Source organism: Ochotona curzoniae, unplaced genomic scaffold (assembly GCF_017591425.1).
Source record: "Ochotona curzoniae isolate NIBS_2020 unplaced genomic scaffold, NIBS_Ocur_1.0 contig_2723, whole genome shotgun sequence".
In the NCBI taxonomy this organism is placed as follows: domain Eukaryota; kingdom Metazoa; phylum Chordata; class Mammalia; order Lagomorpha; family Ochotonidae; genus Ochotona; species Ochotona curzoniae.
The window spans coordinates 28,270,573-28,279,021 of record NW_024465573.1 but is presented as its reverse complement, the minus strand read 5'-3'; the positions used below and the strand labels follow the sequence as shown (position 1 = coordinate 28,279,021).

The 8,449-nt window shown below is 38.5% G+C and overlaps 1 pseudogene; it reads left to right on the top strand.

The window, feature by feature from the left end:
• The first annotated feature begins 4,650 nt into the window (after window positions 1–4,650).
• Window positions 4,651–5,217, top strand: LOC121154011 (annotated as a pseudogene).
• The last annotated feature ends 3,232 nt before the right edge of the window (window positions 5,218–8,449 follow it).

The following is an 8,449-nucleotide window of genomic DNA, read 5'->3' as shown; positions in this document are numbered from 1 at the left end:
AAGTTAATTGCAACTTAATAATCAGCATTTATCATAATTTATTAGAAATATATGTGCATATTCTATGTGTTTCTAGTCCTAAATGAAGAAATCCTGGTCATTTAAAAATAATACACTTCTTTGTTATGTTTTTCCTGAACCGCATCTTATTTTAATAAATAGTTTATACATATGATTTATTCATTACCTTGTATTATTTTAGATGTATGTGTCATAACTTGTTTTTAGAATATTGTAAAATCTTTCCTCTTTGGCAACTAAAAATTCATGGCTAATTTTCTCTAATTAAAAATCCTGGAAGTTAACTTTGTCTGAACACATTGAATGACTTACTTGAAATAAATTCTTACATTTGGAATCATAAATCAAAGAACTGCAAATTTTTTTTTTGTTTCCGAATATTCCTCAGGAAGGTTGCAACAATTTGTCTCCATGAGCATAACTGGCAATGCCTGCTTGTTGCCCCTTCGGCAACAGCAGATATCATCTGTATTTAATCTTTGCTGATGTGACTCACAAAGAAATATCACCTTCACGTTTAACTTGCATTCCTTTATTAACCTGTGACCAAATCAAGTTTTTTTTTTATGTCTGTTGTTACTTGTACTTCTTCCTTTGTAAGTTAAATCAATTATTTGCTTGATGATACAAGGTTATAGCTTAGAATGTATATTATGATATTTTCTTATAGATGAAGGGGATGGTGGAGGTTTTTCTCCATATTTGCAATAGTTCAGCATGAACGTTCAAATGTACTGTTTCTGTTCAGTTAGTTTCTCTTTTAATTGTGCATCATCTATCATTTATGTCGATAGTCCTTACATTTTACCAGCAATTCATGTTTTAGTTCCAGCCATTCATGTCCTAAAAACAAAAAATTAAAAATGAAGGTAAAAAAGCAAAACATGATCATGGCAGCTGCAGATGAATATAAATGCTATCGCTTAATGGTGTTTTCAAAATTCAGTTGTAACTGCTGGCTGATGATTCTGTATGACAAAATAAAGTCCATACTAATTTTAACATGAAAAGTAAAATGTGTACCAATGAAATTAAAAATCAGGGAAAAAATCAGGAAGACAATCACATTTGTTCAAATTTCGCCAACAAAATGTGAAATGAACTCTGAAGTTAGCTCAGGCACTCCATATACTGCTGAGGCCCCTGGGTGACTGGCTCTGGATGCTAATAACGCTGCAAATAATAGGTGTGCCCATGTGCTTCCTCTGGATGGCTAAGAACTATTGCATTTTGCACTTTTTGTTCTCTGTCTAATGGAAACTATCTGGGTTCTTGAGTACTTAAAATTCAGAAATTTTAGAATTCCCAATTGTTGGGAAGCAAGTCGCAATTAGAATTACAAAGTGCTGGGAATTCCCATCACAGCTTGTCCATAAAACCATCTGGCCAAACAGGTAAAACCAAATGTTTTTCCTTTCTGCATCATCATAAGCTCAGATTGGCAAAAAGAAAGAAAGAAAACAAAATCTTCTCAGGTCTTACCACTAAATTTGGTCTTTCAGACACCTTCACTACAGAAATAGACTAAGACAGATTGTTCCAAAGGCTTCTGAAAAGCGAAGTCAGATAAACTGTAACAAACTTGAAAATGAGCCAGAGCAGTAATAGAAACTGCTTCATTGCTGTCTTGTTTCTCCTTTCTAATTAATATTTATGGGCAGACATTCCAAAGACATCGGTGCTTGCTTGAGAATACACTGTGGCAATATTGCTGCCTACAGCTGTTTTTCTCAATGAGAATTCATTGAGTAGCCTAAAATTGACAGATGAATAATCTTGTCATTAAATTTCCTAAATGGGAGGAGCTATTTCTCTCTTCAATTTTTTTTTTTGTCAATTCTAGTAACAACAATAGGTGGAGAAAGAAAGAAATATGGATCTTTTATTTATTTATATCATGTTATGGATCTTGAAATATCAAAAGGACTTTTGGGAATTAGAGCACTCAAAGAACTGTTACAAGATGAAGCATCATCGGAGTGAAGTCTTTCTTCCCCAGGTGCGGGACAGATAAGAGGTGGGAGCCTCAGAAGGGGCAAGCGGAGCAAGCCTGTGTGAATTTTCAGCACTTCCAACAGAAGGCAAGTTTCTGCTGGTAGCAATGGCTGGATGTCTTGATAGTGGCTATCGCAGCTCTACTACAGTGATGAAGTGATGAGTCCTAGTTAGCGCAGTCCCTAATAAAGAACTTGCAGTCAAATCAATGAGTCATGAAGAGACTGATGTTGGTGCAGCAGCAAGAATCCAGGCGAGGCAGGAGCAGCTGGTGAATTGTAATGCTCCCCATAAGAGCAACGTGAAGGTATTTAGACACTTCCAAGTCAGCAAAATGCCTTCAAATCCAGTCGAGGCTTATGAGAAGGGTCTCAGTTGTCACCTCAGCTACCTCCACAACACGAGCCTTGCCACCTTTCTGTTACCCAGGCTACATTTGGTTGTGATCTTCCGTTAAATTCCAGCGTTTTTGTTATTTAACATCTATATAAATCATACTATCTTCCAAGTGTCTTTGCAATACTTGATTAGTTATTAACCCACTAGTAATGGATAAATCTGCAGTTCCTAAATTACACTCTGCACCAGATGAAGTATACCAAATGTATCAGTAACTCTCGCTCTCTCTCGCTCACTCTCTCTCCCCCCACCCTCCTCTTTAGTTTCACCCCATCCTGCTGGTCTTGTCTTCTCTCTGATGAGGAAACTATCCATCCTGATAAACCTGGACTCCCAAGAGCCTGCCTGCCTGCCTGCACTCAGAGGAACCTCCTGAGTCGCTCACTGAAGCTGCAAAGTAAAGGTTCTTTCATCACCAGGCCTGTCAGTCACTCCAAAGTGATAAATCTTTTTTTTTTTTTTTTTGGTCGGATGTTTCAGCTTGGCCTCCTCTGCCCTCCTAGACTCCGATAGCTGGGAACAAATGGTGCTGTAACTGCTTGTTTATTAATAAAACATTTGCCTCCCTTAACACAAGCAGTAAGTAATTTGAAGTGACATTGCTGTTAGATTCACAGCGATTTCTCAGCACCACTGAGAAATGCATATATTTATCTCTACTTTGGGAAGGCCAAATTTACACCTGTAGTTTTTCGTTAAAGGCACACATCACCCTTTATAGTTTGCCTGCCTTTCTCAGCTGCCTGCTTTGGTTTGTGTCATGTATATGGGTACCTGTCACTGGAGATACTCGAGCTGAAGAGAAACACGGGAGATTCTGAAATCCTGCCAAAGTCACCATGCCATCATTCACTCTCCTTCAAATAATATCTCCTGTTTGAATAAAGACTCCAAATCCTAGGGCAGGTATTTCTCTGTAGGGGCATTAGTTTGTGAGGGTATTACTTTGTTGCCTACTCTGTTTTCACTCTCAGTCAGCCAATTGGTTTAGTGCCAATTGCAGTTCCTTATAGCAGTTTCAAGGGAACCGATTGGCTTCAATTTCGCCACGCAGTCTCTACAATCAGACCTATTTCAAGGATGTGGTCATTCCTCCAGGTATCCTTTCTTGTCCCCAACCCAACAATTACAGTGTAGGCAAGTGTCAGACTTTAATTTTTTCCCCCTTTTTTGCCAGCTAACACTAAGAATAATCATTCAAAAAAGCATTCTTGCAGTATCCCCGCTGATTCCAATTAATTTGCATTCATAAAGATCCTACTTCCTGTCATCCTGACTAATTGCTAATATCCAGTCTTCACTTGAATTAGGCAAATAAAAAAAATCCTTATAAGAGAAACATCATGAAGGTTTTCTGTTCATTTTTTTTTTCAGCATGCTTGAAGCTTCTGTGTACACTACCCAGAAGGATTCCGGACCAAAGAGAGACCAGCGGTAAAGCAGCGATCAGTGGCATCCGTCATAGTCCTGGCAGCGTTAGTAATTCTGGCAACTGATTAGTCAGGGTTCTATAGCAGAGACACACATTGTTGCAAACTGCACACCAAGCAACCATCGTCATTCCTCTGAGAACACTGATTAACCCTCTTCTCCCAATATGAATGCAGAGTAATGTTACATTTACCTCATGAATTGAGCATAACTAGTTCACCTGCTTGTAGTGGGAAAAAAAAACCCTTCAAATTTCAATATTTTAAATATGCACTATTCACCATTTGTCAGGAATGGACTAGGTGTTGGAATTGTCACAAACTGATGAAGCAAATCTAGTAACTGATTTGCAGTAGAAAGTTTAGAAAGGGCAAATCAGAAAGGTGTAGTGAGCAGAATTATATCATCCTGTGTTATACTAACCCCGAATGAAAAAATAGTGTTTTCTTAGTGAATACATTATTTTGCACAAGAATAATTTTTCAAATATATCTATATTACACCTTAGGATAGTTATCCTGGTTCCTATCTATCTATCTATCTATCTATCTATCTATCTATCTATCTATCTATCCATATCTTTAAAAATGCACAACCTTACCCAACTTCAGTGTGAGATACACTGATGGAGCAGGGTCAGAGAGATGCTATAGTTTTAGCTTTTAAAAACATATATGTATTGGCCGCCATTTCATGGACACCGGGTGGGAGAAGAAATCTGTAGGAGTCAGGCCTCAGCGGAGGGAGAAGATCTTTTGGAGCGTGTGGAATTGAACCTCCACATTTCTTACCTAACATTTTGAAATGCCTCGTGATTCCTGTCCATTGGACTGTAAGGTTTACTTAGATAATCTTGGAAACAATGGCAATAAGACTGAATTGTAACGAACCTTTGGCCACGCTGAAGTGTGTGGGTTGCAAGAAACCCTCCTGGCTTTGCTTTTGTTGACTTCGAAGACCCCTGGGTTGCGGCTGATGGCTGATGCTGTCCGCGAGCCAGATGTAAGAACACCATGTGGCTGTCGTGTGAGAGTGGAGCAGTCGAATGGAGAATAAAGGAGGCGAAATAGCAGTTCACCTCTCTTTGGGGGCCGTTGCCCTCGAGACGATTGTTGTAGAAATCCTCCACCTCGACGCAGATTTCCAAGAACCTTCTCTCGCAGCTGGAGCAGGTCCCTGTTTAGAGATAAGAGAACAGAAAGATGACTGTCCTGGGAGAGAAATCACAAGGCATCCTGATCCTTCCCTAGATCTGGAAGCCGATCTAGGTCAAATGAAAGAAAACAGAAGACCAGTTTGCAAGAGAAGTGGTGCACAGAAAACAACTTCCGTTTGCCAGGAATGTGTACAGAAAATTCAAGTTTTGTTTGAGGCTTCATGAGCTTGATGCACCTTTAAGATGTTTTAGGTGTTCAAATGTTTTACGTGTTTAAGATGTTTTACGTGTTTTACATGTTCGTTTGTCTGTTGGAACAGTGACACACAAAAATTCTCTATGGTTTGAAATGGATCACACGAGGCATATAATACCAAGAATTGTTACTTTACAATGTTCCCCTAAGCAAGACTGAATTTAATTTTGAGTTTTAGTCTTGCATAGACTGACCTAAATCTTACTCAGCTAAATAACACTGTCAAAAATTGAACTAAGATGTACTTTTTCATAGCTGATGTATTAGTATGCAGCTTTAGATAAGCAGGCAGTTTGTAAAAGCTGCTGTGATGCAAGCCAGCAGGTAAAATGAATGCTGTATGTTAAAATAGGTTAGAGAAGTTTTTGAAAAACCCAGCTAGTCTTATCCTGGGCAGAGGTTGCCTAGTTGATTTAGAATCTGGTAAGTTTCAAGAACATTTACCTTCACTTAGGTTATAAATTCTTTATGTAATTAAAATCTAGTATGCAAAGCTGTTGCATGACAGTCTTTATTGGGAAAATTGAGATTTCAAAAGATAGCAACGTCTTGCCAGTTTAAGGATACATTGTAGAGATCAACTTTGAGTTACTGTGCAAGATAATTTTTTTCATGCTATCATTTGTAATATGTTTTTGTGAGAATGTTTTGGGGATTAAAGTTTTGGTTAAAATTGTTGCTTAACTTGAAAGCCTGTTTTTCCTTGCAAACTCAAATCTATGAACTTGATACTAATTCCAGGTATATCATTCCTACTGGAAGCCATACTTACATTTTCTTATAGAGTGTAATTGTGTAATAGTCAGATGAACACACTGTTAGCCATTGTGCTTATCCCATGGAAGGCAGCTGGTTATGAAATTCTTGCAAGAAACACAAATGAGGCATTATAGATTAGTCTGGAGAAAGGAGATTTTACCAATTTTTTAGGAGTTGAAGTCAGTTCAGTTTGTGTTGTAACTTAGTGAGCAACATTTTATGGCAGCAACCTGGTACATTGTAAAACCCCCAATACCCCTTGGCAAAAACAAAATCTTTCTATAAAATGGCTTTATTGATAACATGATATCTTAACACAAGGCACTAAAAATTGCTTCCATTTTATAATTTGAGGTATTGCGTGGTAATTTTAGACTGACTCATCACATTGCAACATTCACGATATGATTCAAATGTAACAGTGCAGACATGAATATGCATCACTTTCCTCTTAGAAATTGGAAGCACTGTAATTTCAAGACTTCTGTGCAATTAGATTAAAGCGTAATGCAAAGGCATGTTGCTTAGTTTCCTTAAATGTGCTCCTTTGAGATAGTTTTGGATGACGTCGTACTGACTTGTCTTCAGTATGAAGGATGAGACACACTGCACTGAGAGCTCAGTGTCTACCATGTCGTAAGCTAAAGATCCTAAACACTGTTTCCAAGTTGGTCTCGTTAACCTTCCAAACAGCAAGGGAGAATTGATGTCAGGAAAGTTGAGAGGAAGAGCATTAGCACTTCTGCATCTTTTAGGAAGAAACTAGACTTGGAATTTGGTTGTCTGGGAGCTTGCTCTGAACCTTGTCTGGATATTTCCAGTTAGCTTACATTGGTAACAAGCCAAGCTAGTTAAGAAGCTAATGGAAGTACATACACTTGACAAATGGGTTTGAGACTCTCAATTTGGAAGATACAAAGGACAATGATCATAGGCAGAAGGTGGCTGATAAGTAACTTGAAGTAATGTTTGCCTATTAGGGAGTTAACCCTGGCTTCGGTCACTAAGACATAATTACAAAAGCCCTAATACAGTTTTATGACTTAAACGAGGTTAATGTGGACCACGAAAATTCAATTGCACATTTAGATTGGCTGAAGTTTTAAAGCTCCTATAATTACAGAAATCACAGGCCTTGCTAACTGACCAACTTCTGAATTTAGGACAACACTAAAAGAGGAATCATTTGTATCGAATAATTACAGGTGTCCATTGGAAATCATTTAGTGATAAGCAAACATCTAAGGAGCTTTTGAGAGTACTTGTCATCATTCTCAATTTCATTGTGTTTGCTTCTTAAACACTTGAAAGCATCTTAAAATGTTGAAAGCAATTAGGGAAAGTAGTAAAAACATGTAGATGTCTTTTTTCAACCACTTATATAACTGAGGGTCCTACCAGTTGTGTTAAAGATGTGGGATCTGTAGATGGCACCTCCACCTGTTAGATCGCAATAAGTTGTGGTTTATTGCTTCAGCCAGCAGAGCCAATAACACAGACAGGTAGAGGGTCTGGGGATGAAGCACCAACAGGAGACCTGCGATGGTAGAAGTCTCTCCGAAGTCTCACTTTATTACTCTTTCACCTCTTCTTACCCCAAGTCCTTTAGCCAAGCAATTACATGCAGCTGAGTCCAATTAGTCGAGGTCTTTTTTAGCCCCAAACCCAGTTCCTATTACTGCTCAGCTTAATGAGCACTATATACTCCTTAGCCCACAACAGTTTACCCTGACCATAATCTAAATGAGAAATCCTGGTAGCTATTGTTGTAGAGCTGTGGATCATTTCAGTACTGTGCTGCATAATTTGGCATTGATCATCGAGATGTTTGAAACAGCTAGATTTTGGGATCCTTGGGTCAGCTTTCCAGAATGTTCAGCTCTGATTTTGGAAGAGATCTAGTTCTGGCCATATAAAAACCATGGCTTACTACTGTGAATATGCTCTTATTTTTAGGATGTGGACTGGGAATACGTTGTCAGATCTAGTTGGTGCTAATCTCTTCCAGCTGTATATTTTTGTACTGCCAGAGTGTTGCTTTCTGATTTTTCATTTTTTAAGGACATATGAGGTTTTTATAACTAGAAGTTGCTAAAGAAAAATATGTATATATATTATTGGAAAGGCAGATCATAGGGATCAGAGACAGAAAGATCTTCCATCTGCTGGTTCACTCCACAAATGGGCGCAACAGCTGGACCTGAGATGATCTGAAACCAGGAGCCATGAGCTTCTTCTGGGTCTCTCACACGGGTGCAGGGTTCCAAGACTTCATCCTCTACTGCGTTCTTAAGCTACAAGCAGTGAGCTGAATGGGAATTGGAGCAATCAGCACACTAACTGGCATACGTATGGACCCCCAGTGCCTGCTAGGGGAAGACTGGCCAATGAAGTTGAAGAACAATAGTTTAAACCTCATAAAGTTTAGAACA